At 34.3% G+C, this 27,791-nt stretch overlaps 1 long non-coding RNA gene across 3 annotated transcripts; it reads left to right on the top strand.

Moving 5' to 3' along the window:
- Positions 1-23,313: 23,313 nt before the first annotated feature.
- Positions 23,314-27,157, top strand: LOC146927105 (uncharacterized). 3 transcript variants are annotated; one of them, XR_015005593.1, is made up of 7 exons: positions 23,314-23,773; positions 24,355-24,411; positions 24,511-24,557; positions 24,650-24,741; positions 26,186-26,288; positions 26,598-26,693; positions 26,926-27,157. It is a non-coding gene; the product is annotated as an uncharacterized LOC146927105 (long non-coding RNA). The 3 variants fall into 3 exon arrangements; XR_015005592.1 differs by having other exon boundaries at positions 24,502-24,557; XR_015005591.1 differs by having other exon boundaries at positions 24,335-24,411; positions 24,502-24,557.
- The last annotated feature ends 634 nt before the right edge of the window (positions 27,158-27,791 follow it).

Genomic DNA, 27,791 nt, shown 5'->3' with positions numbered 1-27,791 from the left:
TAAATTAACAAGGAAATTCACTTTACCACCATTTTGGCCGTTTTTGAAATTTCTAAAATCAACCATGGAAGTCGTAGATATGCTCATTAGATTTCCTAGGAACTATTACATGCTTCGATTCGATAAGGCTAGGCCACTTTATGCCCTTTTTAGTGAAAGAAAAATGATCAAAATCGAGTAAAATCCGTAAATTAACAAGGAAATTACCCCTATGTTGGCCGTTTTTGAAAATTCTAATATAGACCATTCAAGTCGTTGATATGTTTGTTAGATTTCCTACGAACTATTACATGCTTCGATTCGATAAGGCTAGACCACTTTATGCCTTTTTTAGTGAAAGAAAAAGGATCAAAATCGAGTAAAATCCGTAAATTAACAAGGAAATTACCCCTATGTTGGCCGTTTTTGAAAATTCTAATATAGACCATTCAAGTCGTTGATATGTTTGTTAGATTTCCTACGAACTATTACATGCTTCGATTCGATAAGGCTTGACCACTTTATGCCTTTTTTAGTGAAAGAAAAAGGATCAAAATCGAGTAAAATCCGTAAATTAACAAGGAAATTACCCCCATGTTGGCCGTTTTTGAAAATTCTAATATAAACCATGGAAGTCGTAGATATGCTTGTTAGATTTCCTAGGAACTATTACATGCTTCGATTTGATAAGGCTAGGCCACTTTATGCCCTTTTTAGTGAAAGAAAAAGGGTCAAAAACGAGTAAAATCCGTAAATTAACAAGGAAATTCACTTTACCACCATTTTGGCCGTTTTTGAAATTTCTAAAATCAACCACGGAAGTCGTAGATATGCTCATTAGATTTCCTAGGAACTATTACATGCTTCGATTCGATAAGGCTAGGCCACTTTATGCCTTTTTTAGTGAAAGAAAAGGGTCAAAAACGAGTAAAATCCGTAAATTAACAAGGAAATTACCCCCATGTTGGCCGTTTTTGAAAATTCTAATATAAACCATGGAAGTCGTAGATATGCTTGTTAGATTTCCTTGGAACTATTACTTGCTTCGATTTGATAAGGCTAGGCCACTTTATGCTCTTTTTAGTGAAAGAAAAAGGGTCAAAAACGAGTAAAATCCGTAAATTAACAAGGAAATTCACTTTACCACCATTTTGGCCATTTTTGAAAATTCTAATATGAACCATGGATGTCGTAGATATGCTTGTTAGATTTCCTAGGAACTATTACATGCTTCGATTTGATAATGCTAGGCCACTTTATGCCCTTTTTAGTGAAAGAAAAAGGGTCAAAAACGAGTAAAATCCGTAAATTAACAAGGAAATTCACTTTACCACCATTTTGGCCGTTTTTGAAATTTCTAAAATCAACCATGGAAGTCGTAGATATGCTCATTAGATTTCCTAGGAACTATTACATGCTTCGATTCGATAAGGCTAGGCCACTTTATGCCCTTTTTAGTGAAAGAAAAATGATCAAAATCGAGTAAAATCCGTAAATTAACAAGGAAATTACCCCTATGTTGGCCGTTTTTGAAAATTCTAATATAGACCATTCAAGTCGTTGATATGTTTGTTAGATTTCCTACGAACTATTACATGCTTCGATTCGATAAGGCTAGACCACTTTATGCCTTTTTTAGTGAAAGAAAAAGGATCAAAATCGAGTAAAATCCGTAAATTAACAAGGAAATTACCCCCATGTTGGCCGTTTTTGAAAATTCTAATATAAACCATGGAAGTCGTAGATATGCTTGTTAGATTTCCTAGGAACTATTACATGCTTCGATTTGATAAGGCTAGGCCACTTTATGCCCTTTTTAGTGAAAGAAAAAGGGTCAAAAACGAGTAAAATCTGTAAATTAACAAGGAAATTCACTTTACCACCATTTTGGCCGTTTTTGAAATTTCTAAAATCAACCACGGAAGTCGTAGATATGCTCATTAGATTTCCTAGGAACTATTACATGCTTCGATTCGATAAGGCTAGGCCACTTTATGCCTTTTTTAGTGAAAGAAAAGGGTCAAAAACGAGTAAAATCCGTAAATTAACAAGGAAATTACCCCCATGTTGGCCGTTTTTGAAAATTCTAATATAAACCATGGAAGTCGTAGATATGCTTGTTAGATTTCCTTGGAACTATTACTTGCTTCGATTTGATAAGGCTAGGCCACTTTATGCTCTTTTTAGTGAAAGAAAAAGGGTCAAAAACGAGTAAAATCCGTAAATTAACAAGGAAATTCACTTTACCACCATTTTGGCCGTTTTTGAGATTTCTAAAATCAACCATGGAAGTCGTAGATATGCTCATTATATTTCCTAGGAACTATTACATGCTTCGATTCGATAAGGCTAGGCCACTTTATGCCCTTTTTAGTGAAAGAAAAAGGATCAAAATCGAGTAAAATCCGTAAATTAACAAGGAAATTACCCCCATGTTGGCCGATTTTGAAAATTCTAATATAAACCATGGAAGTCATAGATATGCTCGTTAGATTTCCTAGGAACTATTACATGCTTCGATTCGTTAAGTTTAGGCCACTTTATGCCTTTTTTAGTGAAAGAAAAAGGGTCAAAAACGAGTAAAATCCGTAAATTAACAAGGAAATTCACTTTACCACCATTTTGGCCGTTTTTGAAATTTCTAAAATCAACCACGGAAGTCGTAGATATGCTCATTAGATTTCCTAGGAACTATTACATGCTTCGATTCGATAAGGCTAGGCCACTTTATGCCTTTTTTAGTGAAAGAAAAGGGTCAAAAACGAGTAAAATCCGTAAATTAACAAGGAAATTACCCCCATGTTGGCCGTTTTTGAAAATTCTAATATAAACCATGGAAGTCGTAGATATGCTTGTTAGATTTCCTTGGAACTATTACTTGCTTCGATTTGATAAGGCTAGGCCACTTTATGCTCTTTTTAGTGAAAGAAAAAGGGTCAAAAACGAGTAAAATCCGTAAATTAACAAGGAAATTCACTTTACCACCATTTTGGCCGTTTTTGAAAATTCTAATATGAACCATGGATGTCGTAGATATGCTTGTTAGATTTCCTAGGAACTATTACATGCTTCGATTTGATAATGCTAGGCCACTTTATGCCCTTTTTAGTGAAAGAAAAAGGGTCAAAAACGAGTAAAATCCGTAAATTAACAAGGAAATTCACTTTACCACCATTTTGGCCGTTTTTGAAATTTCTAAAATCAACCATGGAAGTCGTAGATATGCTCATTAGATTTCCTAGGAACTATTACATGCTTCGATTCGATAAGGCTAGGCCACTTTATGCCCTTTTTAGTGAAAGAAAAATGATCAAAATCGAGTAAAATCCGTAAATTAACAAGGAAATTACCCCTATGTTGGCCGTTTTTGAAAATTCTAATATAGACCATTCAAGTCGTTGATATGTTTGTTAGATTTCCTACGAACTATTACATGCTTCGATTCGATAAGGCTAGACCACTTTATGCCTTTTTTAGTGAAAGAAAAAGGATCAAAATCGAGTAAAATCCGTAAATTAACAAGGAAATTACCCCCATGTTGGCCGTTTTTGAAAATTCTAATATAAACCATGGAAGTCGTAGATATGCTTGTTAGATTTCCTAGGAACTATTACATGCTTCGATTTGATAAGGCTAGGCCACTTTATGCCCTTTTTAGTGAAAGAAAAAGGGTCAAAAACGAGTAAAATCTGTAAATTAACAAGGAAATTCACTTTACCACCATTTTGGCCGTTTTTGAAATTTCTAAAATCAACCACGGAAGTCGTAGATATGCTCATTAGATTTCCTAGGAACTATTACATGCTTCGATTCGATAAGGCTAGGCCACTTTATGCCCTTTTTAGTGAAAGAAAAAGGATCAAAATCGAGTAAAATCCGTAAATTAACAAGGAAATTACCCCCATGTTGGCCGATTTTGAAAATTCTAATATAAACCATGGAAGTCATAGATATGCTCGTTAGATTTCCTAGGAACTATTACATGCTTCGATTCGTTAAGTTTAGGCCACTTTATGCCTTTTTTAGTGAAAGAAAAAGGGTCAAAAACGAGTAAAATCCGTAAATTAACAAGGAAATTCACTTTACCACCATTTTGGCCGTTTTTGAAATTTCTAAAATCAACCACGGAAGTCGTAGATATGCTCATTAGATTTCCTAGGAACTATTACATGCTTCGATTCGATAAGGCTAGGCCACTTTATGCCTTTTTTAGTGAAAGAAAAGGGTCAAAAACGAGTAAAATCCGTAAATTAACAAGGAAATTACCCCCATGTTGGCCGTTTTTGAAAATTCTAATATAAACCATGGAAGTCGTAGATATGCTTGTTAGATTTCCTTGGAACTATTACTTGCTTCGATTTGATAAGGCTAGGCCACTTTATGCTCTTTTTAGTGAAAGAAAAAGGGTCAAAAACGAGTAAAATCCGTAAATTAACAAGGAAATTCACTTTACCACCATTTTGGCCGTTTTTGAAAATTCTAATATGAACCATGGATGTCGTAGATATGCTTGTTAGATTTCCTAGGAACTATTACATGCTTCGATTTGATAATGCTAGGCCACTTTATGCCCTTTTTAGTGAAAGAAAAAGGGTCAAAAACGAGTAAAATCCGTAAATTAACAAGGAAATTCACTTTACCACCATTTTGGCCGTTTTTGAAATTTCTAAAATCAACCATGGAAGTCGTAGATATGCTCATTAGATTTCCTAGGAACTATTACATGCTTCGATTCGATAAGGCTAGGCCACTTTATGCCCTTTTTAGTGAAAGAAAAATGATCAAAATCGAGTAAAATCCGTAAATTAACAAGGAAATTACCCCTATGTTGGCCGTTTTTGAAAATTCTAATATAGACCATTCAAGTCGTTGATATGTTTGTTAGATTTCCTACGAACTATTACATGCTTCGATTCGATAAGGCTAGACCACTTTATGCCTTTTTTAGTGAAAGAAAAAGGATCAAAATCGAGTAAAATCCGTAAATTAACAAGGAAATTACCCCCATGTTGGCCGTTTTTGAAAATTCTAATATAAACCATGGAAGTCGTAGATATGCTTGTTAGATTTCCTAGGAACTATTACATGCTTCGATTTGATAAGGCTAGGCCACTTTATGCCCTTTTTAGTGAAAGAAAAAGGGTCAAAAACGAGTAAAATCTGTAAATTAACAAGGAAATTCACTTTACCACCATTTTGGCCGTTTTTGAAATTTCTAAAATCAACCACGGAAGTCGTAGATATGCTCATTAGATTTCCTAGGAACTATTACATGCTTCGATTCGATAAGGCTAGGCCACTTTATGCCTTTTTTAGTGAAAGAAAAGGGTCAAAAACGAGTAAAATCCGTAAATTAACAAGGAAATTACCCCCATGTTGGCCGTTTTTGAAAATTCTAATATAAACCATGGAAGTCGTAGATATGCTTGTTAGATTTCCTTGGAACTATTACTTGCTTCGATTTGATAAGGCTAGGCCACTTTATGCTCTTTTTAGTGAAAGAAAAAGGGTCAAAAATGAGTAAAATCCGTAAATTAACAAGGAAATTCACTTTACCACCATTTTGGCCGTTTTTGAGATTTCTAAAATCAACCATGGAAGTCGTAGATATGCTCATTAGATTTCCTAGGAACTATTACATGCTTCGATTCGATAAGGCTAGGCCACTTTATGCCTTTTTTAGTGAAAGAAAAGGGTCAAAAACGAGTAAAATCCGTAAATTAACAAGGAAATTACCCCCATGTTGGCCGTTTTTGAAAATTCTAATATAAACCATGGAAGTCGTAGATATGCTTGTTAGATTTCCTTGGAACCATTACTTGCTTCGATTTGATAAGGCTAGGCCACTTTATGCTCTTTTTAGTGAAAGAAAAAGGGTCAAAAACGAGTAAAATCCGTAAATTAACAAGGAAATTCACTTTACCACCATTTTGGCCGTTTTTGAAAATTCTAATATGAACCATGGAAGTCGTAGATATGCTTGTTAGATTTCCTAGGAACTATTACATGCTTCGATTTGATAATGCTAGGCCACTTTATGCCCTTTTTAGTGAAAGAAAAAGGGTCAAAAACGAGTAAAATCCGTAAATTAACAAGGAAATTCACTTTACCACCATTTTGGCCGTTTTTGAAATTTCTAAAATCAACCATGGAAGTCGTAGATATGCTCATTAGATTTCCTAGGAACTATTACATGCTTCGATTCGATAAGGCTAGGCCACCTTATGCCCTTTTTAGTGAAAGAAAAATGATCAAAATCGAGTAAAATCCGTAAATTAACAAGGAAATTACCCCTATGTTGGCCGTTTTTGAAAATTCTAATATAGACCATTCAAGTCGTTGATATGTTTGTTAGATTTCCTACGAACTATTACATGCTTCGATTCGATAAGGCTAGACCACTTTATGCCTTTTTTAGTGAAAGAAAATGGATCAAAATCGAGTAAAATCCGTAAATTAACAAGGAAATTACCCCCATGTTGGCCGTTTTTGAAAATTCTAATATAAACCATGGAAGTCGTAGATATGCTTGTTAGATTTCCTTGGAACTATTACTTGCTTCGATTTGATAAGGCTAGGCCACTTTATGCTCTTTTTAGTGAAAGAAAAATGGTCAAAAACGAGTAAAATCCGTAAATTAACAAGGAAATTCACTTTACCACCATTTTGGCCGTTTTTGAGATTTCTAAAATCAACCATGGAAGTCGTAGATATGCTCATTATATTTCCTAGGAACTATTACATGCTTCGATTCGATAAGGCTAGGCCACTTTATGCCCTTTTTAGTGAAAGAAAAAGGATCAAAATCGAGTAAAATCCGTAAATTAACAAGGAAATTCACTTTACCACCATTTTGGCCGTTTTTGAAATTTCTAAAATCAACCGCGGAAGTCGTAGATATGCTCATTAGATTTCCTAGGAACTATTACATGCTTCGATTCGATAAGGCTAGGCCACTTTATGCCTTTTTTAGTGAAAGAAAAGGGTCAAAAACGAGTAAAATCCGTAAATTAACAAGGAAATTACCCCCATGTTGGCCGTTTTTGAAAATTCTAATATAAACCATGGAAGTCGTAGATATGCTTGTTAGATTTCCTTGGAACTATTACTTGCTTCGATTTGATAAGGCTAGGCCACTTTATGCTCTTTTTAGTGAAAGAAAAAGGGTCAAAAACGAGTAAAATCCGTAAATTAACAAGGAAATTCACTTTACCACCATTTTGGCCGTTTTTGAGATTTCTAAAATCAACCATGGAAGTCGTAGATATGCTCATTATATTTCCTAGGAACTATTACATGCTTCGATTCGATAAGGCTAGGCCACTTTATGCCCTTTTTAGTGAAAGAAAAAGGATCAAAATCGAGTAAAATCCGTAAATTAACAAGGAAATTACCCCCATGTTGGCCGATTTTGAAAATTCTAATATAAACCATGGAAGTCATAGATATGCCCGTTAGATTTCCTAGGAACTATTACATGCTTCGATTCGTTAAGTTTAGGCCACTTTATGCCTTTTTTAGTGAAAGAAAAAGGGTCAAAAACGAGTAAAATCCGTAAATTAACAAGGAAATTACCCCCATGTTGGCCGTTTTTGAATATTCTAATATAAACCATGGAAGTCGTAGATATGCTTGTTAGATTTCCTAGGAACTATTACATGCTTCGATTTGATAATGCTAGGCCACTTTATACCCTTTTTAGTGAAAGAAAAAGGGTCAAAAACGAGTAAAATCCGTAAATTAACAAGGAAATTCACTTTACCACCATTTTGGCCGTTTTTGAAATTTCTAAAATCAACCACGGAAGTCGTAGATATGCTCATTAGATTTCCTAGGAACTATTACATGCTTCGATTCGATAAGGCTAGGCCACTTTATGCCTTTTTTAGTGAAAGAAAAGGGTCAAAAACGAGTAAAATCCGTAAATTAACAAGGAAATTACCCCCATGTTGGCCGTTTTTGAAAATTCTAATATAAACCATGGAAGTCGTAGATATGCTTGTTAGATTTCCTTGGAACCATTACTTGCTTCGATTTGATAAGGCTAGGCCACTTTATGCTCTTTTTAGTGAAAGAAAAAGGGTCAAAAACGAGTAAAATCCGTAAATTAACAAGGAAATTCACTTTACCACCATTTTGGCCGTTTTTGAAAATTCTAATATGAACCATGGAAGTCGTAGATATGCTTGTTAGATTTCCTAGGAACTATTACATGCTTCGATTTGATAATGCTAGGCCACTTTATGCCCTTTTTAGTGAAAGAAAAAGGGTCAAAAACGAGTAAAATCCGTAAATTAACAAGGAAATTCACTTTACCACCATTTTGGCCGTTTTTGAAATTTCTAAAATCAACCATGGAAGTCGTAGATATGCTCATTAGATTTCCTAGGAACTATTACATGCTTCGATTCGATAAGGCTAGGCCACTTTATGCCCTTTTTAGTGAAAGAAAAATGATCAAAATCGAGTAAAATCCGTAAATTAACAAGGAAATTACCCCTATGTTGGCCGTTTTTGAAAATTCTAATATAGACCATTCAAGTCGTTGATATGTTTGTTAGATTTCCTACGAACTATTACATGCTTCGATTCGATAAGGCTAGACCACTTTATGCCTTTTTTAGTGAAAGAAAATGGATCAAAATCGAGTAAAATCCGTAAATTAACAAGGAAATTACCCCCATGTTGGCCGTTTTTGAAAATTCTAATATAAACCATGGAAGTCGTAGATATGCTTGTTAGATTTCCTTGGAACTATTACTTGCTTCGATTTGATAAGGCTAGGCCACTTTATGCTCTTTTTAGTGAAAGAAAAAGGGTCAAAAACGAGTAAAATCCGTAAATTAACAAGGAAATTCACTTTACCACCATTTTGGCCGTTTTTGAGATTTCTAAAATCAACCATGGAAGTCGTAGATATGCTCATTATATTTCCTAGGAACTATTACATGCTTCGATTCGATAAGGCTAGGCCACTTTATGCCCTTTTTAGTGAAAGAAAAAGGATCAAAATCGAGTAAAATCCGTAAATTAACAAGGAAATTCACTTTACCACCATTTTGGCCGTTTTTGAAATTTCTAAAATCAACCGCGGAAGTCGTAGATATGCTCATTAGATTTCCTAGGAACTATTACATGCTTCGATTCGATAAGGCTAGGCCACTTTATGCCTTTTTTAGTGAAAGAAAAGGGTCAAAAACGAGTAAAATCCGTAAATTAAAAAGGAAATTACCCCCATGTTGGCCGTTTTTGAAAATTCTAATATAAACCATGGAAGTCGTAGATATGCTTGTTAGATTTCCTTGGAACTATTACTTGCTTCGATTTGATAAGGCTAGGCCACTTTATGCTCTTTTTAGTGAAAGAAAAAGGGTCAAAAACGAGTAAAATCCGTAAATTAACAAGGAAATTCACTTTACCACCATTTTGGCCGTTTTTGAGATTTCTAAAATCAACCATGGAAGTCGTAGATATGCTCATTATATTTCCTAGGAACTATTACATGCTTCGATTCGATAAGGCTAGGCCACTTTATGCCCTTTTTAGTGAAAGAAAAAGGATCAAAATCGAGTAAAATCCGTAAATTAACAAGGAAATTACCCCCATGTTGGCCGATTTTGAAAATTCTAATATAAACCATGGAAGTCATAGATATGCTCGTTAGATTTCCTAGGAACTATTACATGCTTCGATTCGTTAAGTTTAGGCCACTTTATGCCTTTATTAGTGAAAGAAAAAGGGTCAAAAACGAGTAAAATCCGTAAATTAACAAGGAAATTACCCCCATGTTGGCCGTTTTTGAAAATTCTAATATAAACCATGGAAGTCGTAGATATGCTTGTTAGATTTCCTAAGAACTATTACATGCTTCGATTTGATAAGGCTAGGCCACTTTATGCCCTTTTTAGTGAAAGAAAAAGGGTCAAAAACGAGTAAAATCCTTAAATTAACAAGGAAATTCACTTTACCACCATTTTGGCCATTTTTGAAATTTCTAAAATCAACCACGGAAGTCGTAGATATGCTCATTAGATTTCCTAGGAACTATTACATGCTTCGATTCGATAAGGCTAGGCCACTTTATGCCCTTTTTAGTGAAAGAAAAAGGATCAAAATCGAGTAAAATCCGTAAATTAACAAGGAAATTACCCCCATGTTGGCCGATTTTGAAAATTCTAATATAAACCATGGAAGTCATAGATATGCTCGTTAGATTTCCTAGGAACTATTACATGCTTCGATTCGTTAAGTTTAGGCCACTTTATGCCTTTTTTAGTGAAAGAAAAAGGGTCAAAAACGAGTAAAATCCGTAAATTAACAAGGAAATTAACCCCATGTTGGCCGTTTTTGAATATTCTAATATAAACCATGGAAGTCGTAGATATGCTTGTTAGATTTCCTAAGAACTATTACATGCTTCGATTTGATAATGCTAGGCCACTTTATACCCTTTTTAGTGAAAGAAAAAGGGTCAAAAACGAGTAAAATCCGTAAATTAACAAGGAAATTCACTATACCACCATTTTGGCCGTTTTTGAAATTTCTAAAATCAACCATGGAAGTCGTAGATATGCTCATTAGATTTCCTAGGAACTATTACATGCTTCGATTCGATAAGGCTAGGCCACTTTATGCCTTTTTTAGTGAAAGAAAAAGGATCAAAATCGAGTAAAATCCGTTAATTAACAAGGAAATTACCCCCATGTTGGCCGTTTTTGAAAATTCTAATATAAACCATGGAAGTCGTAGATATGCTTGTTAGATTTCCTAGGAACTATTACATGCTTCGATTTGATAAGGCTAGGCCACTTTATGCCCTTTTTAGTGAAAGAAAAAGGGTCAAAAACGAGTAAAATCCTTAAATTAACAAGGAAATTCACTTTACCACCATTTTGGCCGTTTTTGAAATTTCTAAAATCAACCATGGAAGTCGTAGATATGCTCATTAGATTTCCTAGGAACTATTACATGCTTCGATTCGATAAGGCTAGGCCACTTTATGCCTTTTTTAGTGAAAGAAAAAGGATCAAAATCGAGTAAAATCCGTAAATTAACAAGGAAATTACCCCCATGTTGGCCGTTTTTGAAAATTCTAATATAAACCATGGAAGTCGTAGATATGCTTGTTAGATTTCCTAGGAACTATTACATGCTTCGATTTGATAAGGCTAGGCCACTTTATGCCCTTTTTAGTGAAAGAAAAAGGGTCAAAAACGAGTAAAATCCTTAAATTAACAAGGAAATTCACTTTACCACCATTTTGGCCATTTTTGAAATTTCTAAAATCAACCACGGAAGTCGTAGATATGCTCATTAGATTTCCTAGGAACTATTACATGCTTCGATTCGATAAGGCTAGGCCACTTTATGCCCTTTTTAGTGAAAGAAAAAGGATCAAAATCGAGTAAAATCTGTAAATTAACAAGGAAATTACCCCCATGTTGGCCGATTTTGAAAATTCTAATATAAACCATGGAAGTCATAGATATGCTCGTTAGATTTCCTAGGAACTATTACATGCTTCGATTCGTTAAGTTTAGGCCACTTTATGCCTTTTTTAGTGAAAGAAAAAGGGTCAAAAACGAGTAAAATCCGTAAATTAACAAAGAAATTACCCCCATGTTGGCCGTTTTTGAATATTCTAATATAAACCATGGAAGTCGTAGATATGCTTGTTAGATTTCCTAGGAACTATTACATGCTTCGATTTGATAATGCTAGGCCACTTTATACCCTTTTTAGTGAAAGAAAAAGGGTCAAAAACGAGTAAAATCCGTAAATTAACAAGGAAATTCACTATACCACCATTTTGGCCGTTTTTGAAATTTCTAAAATCAACCATGGAAGTCGTAGATATGCTCATTAGATTTCCTAGGAACTATTACATGCTTCGATTCGATAAGGCTAGGCCACTTTATGCCTTTTTTAGTGAAAGAAAAAGGATCAAAATCGAGTAAAATCCGTTAATTAACAAGGAAATTACCCCCATGTTGGCCGTTTTTGAAAATTCTAATATAAACCATGGAAGTCGTAGATATGCTTGTTAGATTTCCTAGGAACTATTACATGCTTCGATTTGATAAGGCTAGGCCACTTTATGCCCTTTTTAGTGAAAGAAAAAGGGTCAAAAACGAGTAAAATCCTTAAAACAAGGAAATTCACTTTACCACCATTTTGGCCGTTTTTGAAATTTCTAAAATCAACCATGGAAGTCGTAGATATGCTCATTAGATTTCCTAGGAACTATTACATGCTTCGATTCGAAAAGGCTAGGCCACTTTATGCCTTTTTTAGTGAAAGAAAAAGGATCAAAATCGAGTAAAATCCGTAAATTAACAAGGAAATTACCCCATGTTGGCCGTTTTTGAAAATTCTAATATAAACCATGGAAGTCGTAGATATGCTTGTTAGATTTCCTAGGAACTATTACATGCTTCGATTTGATAAGGCTAGGCCACTTTATGCCCTTTTTAGTGAAAGAAAAAGGGTCAAAAACGAGTAAAATCCTTAAATTAACAAGGAAATTCACTTTACCACCATTTTGGCCATTTTTGAAATTTCTAAAATCAACCACGGAAGTCGTAGATATGCTCATTAGATTTCCTAGGAACTATTACATGCTTCGATTCGATAAGGCTAGGCCACTTTATGCCCTTTTTAGTGAAAGAAAAAGGATCAAAATCGAGTAAAATCTGTAAATTAACAAGGAAATTACCCCCATGTTGGCCGATTTTGAAAATTCTAATATAAACCATGGAAGTCATAGATATGCTCGTTAGATTTCCTAGGAACTATTACATGCTTCGATTCGTTAAGTTTAGGCCACTTTATGCCTTTTTTAGTGAAAGAAAAAGGGTCAAAAACGAGTAAAATCCGTAAATTAACAAAGAAATTACCCCCATGTTGGCCGTTTTTGAATATTCTAATATAAACCATGGAAGTCGTAGATATGCTTGTTAGATTTCCTAGGAACTATTACATGCTTCGATTTGATAATGCTAGGCCACTTTATACCCTTTTTAGTGAAAGAAAAAGGGTCAAAAACGAGTAAAATCCGTAAATTAACAAGGAAATTCACTTTACCACCGTTTTGGCCGTTTTTGAAATTTCTAAAATCAACCATGGAAGTCGTAGATATGCTCATTAGATTTCCTAGGAACTATTACATGCTTCGATTCGATAAGGCTAGGCCACTTTATGCCTTTTTTTGTGAAAGAAAAGGGTCAAAAACGAGTAAAATCCGTAAATTAACAAGGAAATTACCCCCATGTTGGCCGTTTTTGAAAATTCTAATATAAACCATGGAAGTCGTAGATATGCTTGTTAGATTTCCTTGGAACTATTACATGCTTCGATTTGATAAGGCTAGGCCACTTTATGCCTTTTTTAGTGAAAGAAAAAGGATCAAAATCGAGTAAAATCCGTAAATTAACAAGGAAATTACCCCCATGTTGGCCGTTTTTGAAAATTCTAATATAAACCATGGAAGTCGTAGATATGCTTGTTAGATTTCCTAGGAACTATTACATGCTTCGATTTGATAAGGCTAGGCCACTTTATGCCCTATTTAGTGAAAGAAAAAGGGTCAAAAACGAGTAAAATCCGTAAATTAACAAGGAAATTCACTTTACCACCATTTTGGCCGTTTTTGAAATTTCTAAAATCAACCTCGGAAGTCGTAGATATGCTCATTAGATTTCCTAGGAACTATTACATGCTTCGATTCGATAAGGCTAGGCCACTTTATGCCTTTTTTTGTGAAAGAAAAGGGTCAAATACGAGTAAAATCCGTAAATTAACAAGGAAATTACCCCCATGTTGGCCGTTTTTGAAAATTCTAATATAAACCATGGAAGTCGTAGATATGCTTGTTAGATTTCCTTGGAACTATTACATGCTTCGATTTGATAAGGCTAGGCCACTTTATGCTCTTTTTAGTGAAAGAAAAAGGGTCAAAAACGAGTAAAATCCGTAAATTAACAAGGAAATTCACTTTACCACCATTTTGGCCGTTTTTGAAATTTCTAAAATCAACCATGGAAGTCGTAGATATGCTCATTAGATTTCCTAGGAACTATTACATGCTTCGATTCGATAATGCTAGGCCACTTTATGCCTTTTTTAGTGAAAGAAAAGGGTCAAAAACGAGTAAAATCCGTAAATTAACAAGGAAATTACCCCCATGTTGGCCGTTTTTGAAAATTCTAATATAAACCATGGAAGTCGTAGATATGCTTGTTAGATTTCCTTGGAACTATTACATGCTTCGATTTGATAAGGCTAGGCCACTTTATGCTCTTTTTAGTGAAAGAAAAAGGGTCAAAAACGAGTAAAATCCGTAAATTAACAAGGAAATTCACTTTACCACCATTTTGGCCGTTTTTGAAATTTCTAAAATCAACCATGAAAGTCGTAGATATGCTCATTAGATTTCCTAGGAACTATTACATGCTTCGATTCGATAAGGCTGGGCCACTTTATGCCCTTTTTAGTGAAAGAAAAAGGATCAAAATCGAGTAAAATCCGTAAATTAACAAGGAAATTACCCCCATGTTGGCCGTATTTGAAAATTCTAATATAAACCATGGAAGTCGTAGATATGCTTGTTAGATTTCCTAGGAACTATTACATGCTTCGATTTGATAATGCTAGGCCACTTTATGCCCTTTTTAGTGAAAGAAAAAGGGTCAAAAACGAGTAAAATCCGTAAATTAACAAGGAAATTCACTTTACCACCATTTTGGCCGTTTTTGAAATTTCTAAAATCAACCATGGAAGTCGTTGATATGCTCATTAGATTTCCTAGGAACTATTACATGCTTCGATTCGATAAGGCTAGGCCACTTTATGCCTTTTTTAGTGAAAGAAAAGGGTCAAAAACGGGTAAAATCCGTAAATTAACAAGGAAATTACCCCCATGTTGGCCGTTTTTGAAAATTCTAATATAAACCATGGAAGTCGTAGATATGCTTGTTAGATTTCCTAGGAACTATTACATGCTTCGATTTGATAATGCTAGGCCACTTTATGCCCTTTTTAGTGAAAGAAAAAGGGTCAAAAATGAGTAAAATCCGTAAATTAACAAGGAAATTCACTTTACCACCATTTTGGCCGTTTTTGAAATTTCTAAAATCAACCATGGAAGTCGTTGATATGCTCATTAGATATCCTAGGAACTATTACATGCTTCGATTCGATAAGGCTAGGCCACTTTATGCCTTTTTTAGTGAAAGAAAAGGGTCAAAAACGGGTAAAATCCGTAAATTAACAAGGAAATTACCCCCATGTTGGCCGTTTTTGAAAATTCTAATATAAACCATGGAAGTCGTAGATATGCTTGTTAGATTTCCTAGGAACTATTACATGCTTTGATTTGATATTGCTAGGCCACTTTATGCCCTTTTTAGTGAAAGAAAAAGGGTCAAAAACGAGTAAAATCCGTAAATTAACAAGGAAATTCACTTTACCACCATTTTGGCCGTTTTTGAAATTTCTAAAATCAACCATGGAAGTCGTAGATATGCTTGTTAGATTTCCTAGGAACTATTACATGCTTCGATTTGATAAGGCTAGGCCACTTTATGCCCTTTTTAGTGAAAGAAAAAGGGTCAAAAACGAGTAAAATCCTTAAATTAACAAGGAAATTCACTTTACCACCATTTTGGCCGTTTTTGAAATTTCTAAAATCAACCACGGAAGTCGTAGATATGCTGATTAGATTTCTTAGGAACTATTACATGCTTCGATTCGATAAGGCTAGGCCAGTTTATGCCTTTTTTAGTGAAAGAAAAGGGTCAAAAACGAGTAAAATCCGTAAATTAACAAGGAAATTACCCCCATGTTGGCCGTTTTTGAAAATTCTAATATAAACCATGGAAGTCGTAGATATGCTTGTTAGATTTCCTTGGAACTATTACATGCTTCGATTTGATAAGGCTAGGCCACTTTATGCTCTTTTTAGTGAAAGAAAAAGGGTCAAAAACGAGTAAAATCCGTAAATTAACAAGGAAATTCACTTTACCACCATTTTGGCCGTTTTTGAAATTTCTAAAATCAACCATGGAAGTCGTAGATATGCTCATTAGATTTCCTAGGAACTATTACATGCTTCGATTCGATAAGGCTAGGCCACTTTATGCCTTTTTTAGTGAAAGAAAAGGGTCAAAAACGAGTAAAATCCGTAAATTAACAAGGAAATTACCCCCATGTTGGCCGTTTTTGAAAATTCTAATATAAACCATGGAAGTCGTAGATATGCTTGTTAGATTTCCTTGGAACTATTACATGCTTCGATTTGATAAGGCTAGGCTACTTTATGCTCTTTTTAGTGTAAGAAAAAGGGTCAAAAACGAGTAAAATCCGTAAATTAACAAGGAAATTCACTTTACCACCATTTTGGCCGTTTTTGAAATTTCTAAAATCAACCATGGAAGTCGTAGATATGCTCATAGATTTCCTAGGAACTATTACATGCTTCGATTCGATAAGGCTGGGCCACTTTATGCCCTTTTTAGTGAAAGAAAAAGGATCAAAATCGAGTAAAATCCGTAAATTAACAAGGAAATTACCCCCATGTTGGCCGTTTTTGAAAATTCTAATATAAACCATGGAAGTCGTAGATATGCTTGTTAGATTTCCTAGGAACTATTACATGCTTCGATTTGATAATGCTAGGCCACTTTATGCCCTTTTTAGTGAAAGAAAAAGGGTCAAAAACGAGTAAAATCCGTAAATTAACAAGGAAATTCACTTTACCACCATTTTGGCCGTTTTTGAAATTTCTAAAATCAACCATGGAAGTCGTTGATATGCTCATTAGATTTCCTAGGAACTATTACATGCTTCGATTCGATAAGGCTAGGCCACTTTATGCCTTTTTTAGTGAAAGAAAAGGGTCAAAAACGGGTAAAATCCGTAAATTAACAAGGAAATTACCCCCATGTTGGCCGTTTTTGAAAATTCTAATATAAACCATGGAAGTCGTAGATATGCTTGTTAGATTTCCTAGGAACTATTACATGCTTCGATTTGATAATGCTAGGCCACTTTATGCCCTTTTTAGTGAAAGAAAAAGGGTCAAAAACGAGTAAAATCCGTAAATTAACAAGGAAATTCACTTTACCACCATTTTGGCCGTTTTTGAAATTTCTAAAATCAACCATGGAAGTCGTTGATATGCTCATTAGATTTCCTAGGAACTATTACATGCTTCGATTCGATAAGGCTAGGCCACTTTATGCCTTTTTTAGTGAAAGAAAAGGGTCAAAAACGGGTAAAATCCGTAAATTAACAAGGAAATTACCCCCATGTTGGCCGTTTTTGAAAATTCTAATATAAACCATGGAAGTCGTAGATATGCTTGTTAGATTTCCTAGGAACTATTACATGCTTCGATTTGATAATGCTAGGCCACTTTATGCCCTTTTTAGTGAAAGAAAAAGGGTCAAAAACGAGTAAAATCCGTAAATTAACAAGGAAATTCACTTTACCACCATTTTGGCCGTTTTTGAAATTTCTAAAATCAACCATGGAAGTCGTAGATATGCTCATTAGATTTCCTAGGAACTATTACATGCTTCGATTCGATAAGGCTAGGCCACTTTATGCCCTTTTTAGTGAAAGAAAAAGGATCAAAATCGAGTAAAATCCGTAAATTAACAAGGAAATTCACTTTACCACTATTTTGGCCGTTTTTGAAATTTCTAAAATCAACCATGGAAGTCGTATATATGCTCATTAGATTTCCTAGGAACTATTACATGCTTCGATTCGATAAGGCTAGGCCACTTTATGCCTTTTTTAGTGAAAGAAAAGGGTCAAAAACGAGTAAAATCCGTAAATTAACAAGGAAATTACCCCCATGTTGGCCGTTTTTGAAAATTCTAATATAAACCATGGAAGTCGTAGATATGCTTGTTAGATTTCCTAGGAACTATTACATGCTTCGATTTGATAATGCTAGGCCACTTTATGCCCTTTTTAGTGAAAGAAAAAGGGTCAAAAACGAGTAAAATCCGTAAATTAACAAGGAAATTCACTTTACCACCATTTTGGCCGTTTTTGAAATTTCTAAAATCAACCATGGAAGTCGTAGATATGCTTGTTAGATTTCCTAGGAACTATTACATGCTTCGATTTGATAAGGCTAGGCCACTTTATGCCCTTTTTAGTGAAAGAAAAAGGGTCAAAAACGAGTAAAATCCTTAAATTAACAAGGAAATTCACTTTACCACCATTTTGGCCGTTTTTGAAATTTCTAAAATCAACCACGGAAGTCGTAGATATGCTGATTAGATTTCTTAGGAACTATTACATGCTTCGATTCGATAAGGCTAGGTCAGTTTATGCCTTTTTTAGTGAAAGAAAAGGGTCAAAAACGAGTAAAATCCGTAAATTAACAAGGAAATTACCCCCATGTTGGCCGTTTTTGAAAATTCTAATATAAACCATGGAAGTCGTAGATATGCTTGTTAGATTTCCTTGGAACTATTACATGCTTCGATTTGATAAGGCTAGGCCACTTTATGCTCTTTTTAGTGAAAGAAAAAGGGTCAAAAACGAGTAAAATCCGTAAATTAACAAGGAAATTCACTTTACCACCATTTTGGCCGTTTTTGAAATTTCTAAAATCAACCATGGAAGTCGTAGATATGCTCATTAGATTTCCTAGGAACTATTACATGCTTCGATTCGATAAGGCTAGGCCACTTTATGCCTTTTTTAGTGAAAGAAAAGGGTCAAAAACGAGTAAAATCCGTAAATTAACAAGGAAATTACCCCCATGTTGGCCGTTTTTGAAAATTCTAATATAAACCATGGAAGTCGTAGATATGCTTGTTAGATTTCCTTGGAACTATTACATGCTTCGATTTGATAAGGCTAGGCTACTTTATGCTCTTTTTAGTGAAAGAAAAAGGGTCAAAAACGAGTAAAATCCGTAAATTAACAAGGAAATTCACTTTACCACCATTTTGGCCGTTTTTGAAATTTCTAAAATCAACCATGGAAGTCGTAGATATGCTCATTAGATTTCCTAGGAACTATTACATGCTTCGATTCGATAAGGCTAGGCCACTTTATGCCTTTTTTAGTGAAAGAAAAGGGTCAAAAACGAGTAAAATCCGTAAATTAACAAGGAAATTACCCCCATGTTGGCCGTTTTTGAAAATTCTAATATAAACCATGGAAGTCGTAGATATGCTTGTTAGATTTCCTTGGAACTATTACATGCTTCGATTTGATAAGGCTAGGCTACTTTATGCTCTTTTTAGTGTAAGAAAAAGGGTCAAAAACGAGTAAAATCCGTAAATTAACAAGGAAATTCACTTTACCACCATTTTGGCCGTTTTTGAAATTTCTAAAATCAACCATGGAAGTCGTAGATATGCTCATAGATTTCCTAGGAACTATTACATGCTTCGATTCGATAAGGCTGGGCCACTTTATGCCCTTTTTAGTGAAAGAAAAAGGATCAAAATCGAGTAAAATCCGTAAATTAACAAGGAAATTACCCCCATGTTGGCCGTTTTTGAAAATTCTAATATAAACCATGGAAGTCGTAGATATGCTTGTTAGATTTCCTAGGAACTATTACATGCTTCGATTTGATAATGCTAGGCCACTTTATGCCCTTTTTAGTGAAAGAAAAAGGGTCAAAAACGAGTAAAATCCGTAAATTAACAAGGAAATTCACTTTACCACCATTTTGGCCGTTTTTGAAATTTCTAAAATCAACCATGGAAGTCGTTGATATGCTCATTAGATTTCCTAGGAACTATTACATGCTTCGATTCGATAAGGCTAGGCCACTTTATGCCTTTTTTAGTGAAAGAAAAGGGTCAAAAACGGGTAAAATCCGTAAATTAACAAGGAAATTACCCCCATGTTGGCCGTTTTTGAAAATTCTAATATAAACCATGGAAGTCGTAGATATGCTTGTTAGATTTCCTAGGAACTATTACATGCTTCGATTTGATAATGCTAGGCCACTTTATGCCCTTTTTAGTGAAAGAAAAAGGGTCAAAAACGAGTAAAATCCGTAAATTAACAAGGAAATTCACTTTACCACCATTTTGGCCGTTTTTGAAATTTCTAAAATCAACCATGGAAGTCGTTGATATGCTCATTAGATTTCCTAGGAACTATTACATGCTTCGATTCGATAAGGCTAGGCCACTTTATGCCTTTTTTAGTGAAAGAAAAGGGTCAAAAACGGGTAAAATCCGTAAATTAACAAGGAAATTACCCCCATGTTGGCCGTTTTTGAAAATTCTAATATAAACCATGGAAGTCGTAGATATGCTTGTTAGATTTCCTAGGAACTATTACATGCTTCGATTTGATAATGCTAGGCCACTTTATGCCCTTTTTAGTGAAAGAAAAAGGGTCAAAAACGAGTAAAATCCGTAAATTAACAAGGAAATTCACTTTACCACCATTTTGGCCGTTTTTGAAATTTCTAAAATCAACCATGGAAGTCGTAGATATGCTCATTAGATTTCCTAGGAACTATTACATGCTTCGATTCGATAAGGCTAGGCCACTTTATGCCCTTTTTAGTGAAAGAAAAAGGATCAAAATCGAGTAAAATCCGTAAATTAACAAGGAAATTCACTTTACCACTATTTTGGCCGTTTTTGAAATTTCTAAAATCAACCATGGAAGTCGTATATATGCTCATTAGATTTCCTAGGAACTATTACATGCTTCGATTCGATAAGGCTAGGCCACTTTATGCCTTTTTTAGTGAAAGAAAAGGGTCAAAAACGAGTAAAATCCGTAAATTAACAAGGAAATTACCCCCATGTTGGCCGTTTTTGAAAATTCTAATATAAACCATGGAAGTCGTAGATATGCTTGTTAGATTTCCTAGGAACTATTACATGCTTCGATTTGATAATGCTAGGCCACTTTATGCCCTTTTTAGTGAAAGAAAAAGGGTCAAAAACGAGTAAAATCCGTAAATTAACAAGGAAATTCACTTTACCACCATTTTGGCCGTTTTTAAAATTTCTAAAATCAACCACGGAAGTCGTAGATATGCTCTTTAGATTTCCTAGGAACTATTACATGCATCGATTCGATAAGGCTAGGCCACTTTATGTTCTTTTTAGTGAAAGAAAAAGGGTCAAAAACGAGTAAAATCCGTAAATTAACAAGGAAATTCACTTTACCACCATTTTGGCCGTTTTTGAAATTTCTAAAATCAACCATGGAAGTCGTAGATATGCTCATTAGATTTCCTAGGAACTATTACATGCTTCGATTCGATAAGGCTAGGCCACTTTATGCCTTTTTTAGTGAAAGAAAAGGGTCAAAAACGAGTAAAATCCGTAAATTAACAAGGAAATTACCCCCATGTTGGCCGTTTTTGAAAATTCTAATATAAACCATGGAAGTCGTAGATATGCTTGTTAGATTTCCTAGGAACTATTACATGCTTCGATTTGATAATGCTAGGCCACTTTATGCCCTTTTTAGTGAAAGAAAAAAGGTCAAAAACGAGTAAAATCCGTAAATTAACAAGGAAATTCACTTTACCACCATTTTGGCCGTTTTTGAAAATTCTAATATAAACCATGGAAGTCGTAGATATGCTTGTTAGATTTCCTAGGAACTATTACATGCTTCGATTTGATAATGCTAGGCCACTTTATGCCCTTTTTAGTGAAAGAAAAAAGGTCAAAAACGAGTAAAATCCGTAAATTAACAAGGAAATTCACTTTACCACCATTTTGGCCGTTTTTGAAATTTCTAAAATCAACCATGGAAGTCGTAGATATGCTCATTAGATTTCCTAGGAACTATTACATGCTTTGATTCGATAAGGCTAGGCCACTTTATGCCCTTTTTAGTGAAAGAAAAAGGATCAAAATCGAGTAAAATCCGTAAATTAACAAGGAAATTCACTTTACCACTATTTTGGCCGTTTTTGAAATTTCTAAAATCAACCATGGAAGTCGTATATATGCTCATTAGATTTCCTAGGAACTATTACATGCTTCGATTCGATAAGGCTAGGCCACTTTATGCCTTTTTTAGTGAAAGAAAAGGGTCAAAAACGAGTAAAATCCGTAAATTAACAAGGAAATTACCCCCATGTTGGCCGTTTTTGAAAATTCTAATATAAACCATGGAAGTCGTAGATATGCTTGTTAGATTTCCTAGGAACTATTACATGCTTCGATTTGATAATGCTAGGCCACTTTATGCCCTTTTTAGTGAAAGAAAAAGGGTCAAAAACGAGTAAAATCCGTAAATTAACAAGGAAATTCACTTTACCACCATTTTGGCCGTTTTTGAAATTTCTAAAATCAACCATGGAAGTCGTAGATATGCTTGTTAGATTTCCTAGGAACTATTACATGCTTCGATTTGATAAGGCTAGGCCACTTTATGCCCTTTTTAGTGAAAGAAAAAGGGTCAAAAACGAGTAAAATCCTTAAATTAACAAGGAAATTCACTTTACCACCATTTTGGCCGTTTTTGAAATTTCTAAAATCAACCACGGAAGTCGTAGATATGCTGATTAGATTTCTTAGGAACTATTACATGCTTCGATTCGATAAGGCTAGGCCAGTTTATGCCTTTTTTAGTGAAAGAAAAGGGTCAAAAACGAGTAAAATCCGTAAATTAACAAGGAAATTACCCCCATGTTGGCCGTTTTTGAAAATTCTAATATAAACCATGGAAGTCGTAGATATGCTTGTTAGATTTCCTTGGAACTATTACATGCTTCGATTTGATAAGGCTAGGCCACTTTATGCTCTTTTTAGTGAAAGAAAAAGGGTCAAAAACGAGTAAAATCCGTAAATTAACAAGTAAATTCACTTTACCACCATTTTGGCCGTTTTTGAAATTTCTAAAATCAACCATGGAAGTCGTAGATATGCTCATTAGATTTCCTAGGAACTATTACATGCTTCGATTCGATAAGGCTAGGCCACTTTATGCCTTTTTTAGTGAAAGAAAAGGGTCAAAAACGAGTAAAATCCGTAAATTAACAAGGAAATTACCCCCATGTTGGCCGTTTTTGAAAATTCTAATATAAACCATGGAAGTCGTAGATATGCTTGTTAGATTTCCTTGGAACTATTACATGCTTCGATTTGATAAGGCTAGGCTACTTTATGCTCTTTTTAGTGAAAGAAAAAGGGTCAAACACTACAAGAAATTTGTCATTTTGCGACACTTCATTTGCAACCCTTGGCTTAGAACTGTCGCAAATTACACTTTTGCGACGGTTATTGCGACTGTTAAGCTTAAGGGTCGCAGGTTTTATAACTTTGTTTTTATAACGCGCATCACAATGTATATGTTTTGGCCAAATATTGTCACTCCCACTTTTCCAATTTCATTCTCCCTCCCACACCTCCAAAACCCTAAAATCAATTTTATTTCTCAATTTCACTTTCCCCCTAATCTAAAACCTAAATCTCCACCACTCTCACCTACAATCTCATTTTCCCCCAAATTGAAACCTAAATCTCAATCTAACTCATGGCTCAATCTCACCATCACTAACCCCATCGAATCTTCACTCATGGCTATCATGTAATTTCAATCGGTTCCTATTCTTCACTCTCAATCTCATTCTCTATTTCTTCAATCAATTGAAGCATAATCCCAATCGGTTCTTGTTCTTCACTCAGTCGGTTCCTTTTCTTCACTGTTCAGTTCTTCCCACACCGCAACTCAGTTACTTTTCTTCACTGAAGCAGTTGTTTGATCGATTCAAAGCTATTTTCTCAGAAACAACTTTGATTCTGCTTCAAATCTTCTTTCCCAGCTTAAGGTACACTCTAACCCTACTAAACCCTGCTTTCTTTCTTACCCTAATTTCAATGCTCATGGCAAAATTTGTTCTGGGTTGCTTTAGTTTTAGATTGTTGTATTGATTATGTCAATTTTGGGTCAGATGCACTATGCACTACAATGAAATTCATATGCAATGTTGTTTTTTATTTTATTTTTGATTTAATTAGTTAATTTGTAATTAAATGAAAAAGTTGATTTAATTACTCTTGATTGGTTTGTGAGAAACTGGGTTTTACTCTTTATTGGTTGTTTGTGTGGTAGATTTGAATTTTAAAGTATATAACCTAAAAAAGAAACATTTTAGAGAGAAACGGTTGGAAAATTTTATAGATATTCTTCTGAAGTAAAATGGTTGTGGGTTGATTCAGTGTGATATCGTTAATATAATTTTGCATTTTGGGTCAGATGTAGTACTGTCACACCCACGTAAGTGTTTGTGAGAATTTTATTTAAGAATTTTCTGCTTTTTTTATGTTGATTGGAGTGTTTTTTATGTTGATTCAACTCTGTTAGTGTTGTCTAACCAATTTTAAATTAGTTGAGATCAACCCATTTTAGGTGAGAGCAGTTAGTGTGCATTTGGGTTTCGCCATCAGGTATCGCCGTCGTGGTTAGGTAAGAGCTATGACTTGTGGGTTTCACTGACAGTTTATTGTTTTGTGCCATTTGTAGTGCATTAATCAATTCCTTTTATATGTGTTCCAGATTGTTTAGGCAAGCGGTTAGGACTGAGGCTTTTTGGCAGGGTTGACGATTCAAGGGTAAACAATTTTATTATTAATATCGTATTGAATAAAGTTTTATTTTATACCAACTATCTGAATCCCTAATTTTTACATTAATGGTGCTGCAGAGACTGGTTAGAGATTTTTATTAGATTCTGAACGAAGTGAAGACAGAGGAACAAGATCGAAACACAACTTAGTATCTCTGCAACGAAGTAAGGTTGGTATGTCTATGATTTAAATATCCAAGAATGCCCTCTATGGTACTGATAAAAGCATATTGTCATTTTGATTCTTAAATATGTGTGATGCTTTCATAATTGTCTCTTATTGTATAAAATCACAAAAATATATCTTAATGTGTACTTTGTTAGTCACAAAAATATATCTAAAGTTGGTATAAAATCACAACAAGAAGTTAATTTAGAAGCAATGTACTTCATTTATTATTTTAAACATATATTTAATTTTCTTTTTATTGTTTTGTGCAATTTTCATCAACAACATTTTTAAAACCAATTTGTTCAGTTTGACTTGTATAGTTTCTGGAATCCTCTCCCTCTCTGTTTGTCTTCAAGAATCTATAAATTCAAGTTATTTGTACTCATCAACTTCTCTTCGCTTTTCATTACTTCATGAATATGTTAATGTAAATTCTTCATGCCAAGACAAATAGGGATTATCTCATGTGAATGTTACTTCTAATCATGATGTATTCTTTTTCTGCAAACTACGGCAATTCCAATGCCTCATTAGGACTTTACAAGTACGATTTTCTGTGAAATAGTCAGTTAACTAATAGTATTTTGAAAATATTGTGCGATGATATGAACAGCTCCTAAATTATGTCCATACAAGTAGTTAGTTTATACTCTAGTCCAGTCATATTCGACAGAAATCAATTGTTAATAATACCCCTTATGGTTACTATTTGGTGCAAACATCATTGATTTTCTTTTTATTGTTTTGTGCAATTCTCATCTGAAATATGAGGACTTTGTTCTCAAGGCCTAAAAGAGCTTCCTTGCATATGACATGTCTCTTTCTAAATAGTGTTGTACTACTAACTTGTTACTTTGTGTGGTCAAAGTTGTACATCAGCAATATGATTGAATTTGATGTTAATTTAATAGTTAGAATTAGAAAGAGATGAAGGAAAATTACTGTGACATGCCTCTCAGACATTTGAGAAATCCCTAAGTCCGAAAACCATGGAGATGAAGTCAAAGACTAGGGGAGGGGGAAGATATTGTATATGTTTTGACCCATTTTCTATATAGAATGTATCAGTCATTGTTTTCTTTTGCTGTCATGGTTATCAAAGGTGTTTTTTATTAAATCAAAAGGGTGACAGAATTTTAAGGCACATGGTTGACTTTAGATAATCCAAAACTTGAGTTATATGAATCGGCTTGGTGTGAAAATAATTCGGTTGAAAAGTTCTAGATTGGGTGTCACTTAAAATTTATCTTCCTTAAAAAAAAAAGATACTTATTTATCTTACCAGAAAGTGTTACGCAATCTTACTTGTGCCATGGTTTCGATGATTTTGGCGCTTCCTCTTTGGCATAATCATAATGCTACCATGAGCTTTTAATTTTCCACGTACAAATTTATATTATATTTTTTCCTTCCTCTCTAACTGATATTTGTTTTTTAAAAAGTACTTCCGATCACAGGCACATAGTCAAGCTCTATCAAATTACATGTCAATTCAGACAGAGATTACTCCATATGCGGGGAGTATTGGTCAACTGGCTAATTGAGGTACATAACTAATTTCCCTCATCCTTAATATGTATTGTCTTTTGTAGATCCAACATCATTAGTCTTTTTCTCTGCTTATTTCTTGGATTTTACAGGTACACTTCAAATATGATTTTTGATGCCTGTAACACTATATCTGACAGTGACATTGTTGGATCAATATCTTTCCCAAGTGAATATAAAAACAAGTGAAATACTTATTTGATTTATGATACAAATCTTCAAACTATTAAATATTCTCAACACTTTTATTCTATCATTTGAATACTTCTTTTAACCAAATATATGTATATTGTCTACCATATTTAGGTTGTTAGCCAAGATTTCAATGGCTTCCTTTGGGAATATGATTTTGATCACCTGATTATGTGCGGAAAACTCAACAATCCGAGAACATCATGTGAGGTCAGCATCCGGAAAATGATTTATTTGTTTCACATTGAATGCAATTAATTGGTCTTGTAAGCTTCTCTGTGATAAATAGCTAATGGTTATTCCATAGTGGTTATTTTTGACAAATATATCAGAAAGTAATTATAAGTTTAATTGCGCGATAAGTTAGAATCATGACTTGCGTGACATTATTGCTTATTTTTGTTAATTGATGTGTCTTATTTAATCTTTGACTTATTTTTAGGCGGAAGACTTAGAATCACCAAACAGAGCATAGCATTCTTTGGAGTCTATTCATCTCTAGTTGATCAAAACAACTTCCTCGCCAAATATCATCTACATAATTGATTAAATTTTCATGTTAGGAACTCAAGAAACCTTATTGCATCACTTGTTTGTATTTTATATGAATGTAAAATTCATATTTTAGTTTATGAATTTGTTCATATTTTTTATTATGAATTATTTTAGTTTTATATATTTTTTATTAGTAAATAGTTCTATTAAAAATTCAGGAAAAAACTGATTTTTTTTTTTAAATTAACTCAACATCTGCGACCCTTGCAAACTGTCGCAATGTTTTTTTTATAAATAAATTTTATGCATCTGCGACCCTTCCCCAACTGTCGCAAGTCCCTTGAAATCCATTTGAATCTCCTCATTTGCGACCCTTAGCAACTGTCGCAGTGCCTTTTGCGGCAGTTGGTGCGGCTGTTCTATGAAGGGTCGCAAAAGACACTTGCGACCAAAACATCCGTGACTGTTGGGGAAGGGTCGCAATTGTACATCTGCGACCCTTCTAACAGTCACAATCTGCCATTTTAAAGGTCGCAAAATGCAGTTTTTCTTGTAGTGAAAAACGAGTAAAATCCGTAAATAAACAAGGAAATTCACTTTACCACCATTTTGGCCGTTTTTGAAATTTCTAAAATCAACCATGGAAGTCGTAGATATGCTCATTAGATTTCCTAGGAACTATTACATGCTTCGATTCGATAAGGCTAGGCCACTTTATGCCTTTTTTAGTGAAAGAAAAGGGTCAAAAACGAGTAAAATCCGTAAATTAACAAGGAAATTACCCCCATGTTGGCCGTTTTTGAAAATTCTAAT

The sequence above is a fragment of the Medicago sativa genome, chromosome 4 (genome assembly GCF_051527215.1).
Source record: "Medicago sativa cultivar Bolivia chromosome 4, Bolivia_mono, whole genome shotgun sequence".
NCBI classification, from domain to species: domain Eukaryota; kingdom Viridiplantae; phylum Streptophyta; class Magnoliopsida; order Fabales; family Fabaceae; genus Medicago; species Medicago sativa.
Note: the sequence above shows the minus strand (reverse complement) of the source record. Positions and strands in the feature narration are given on the sequence as shown.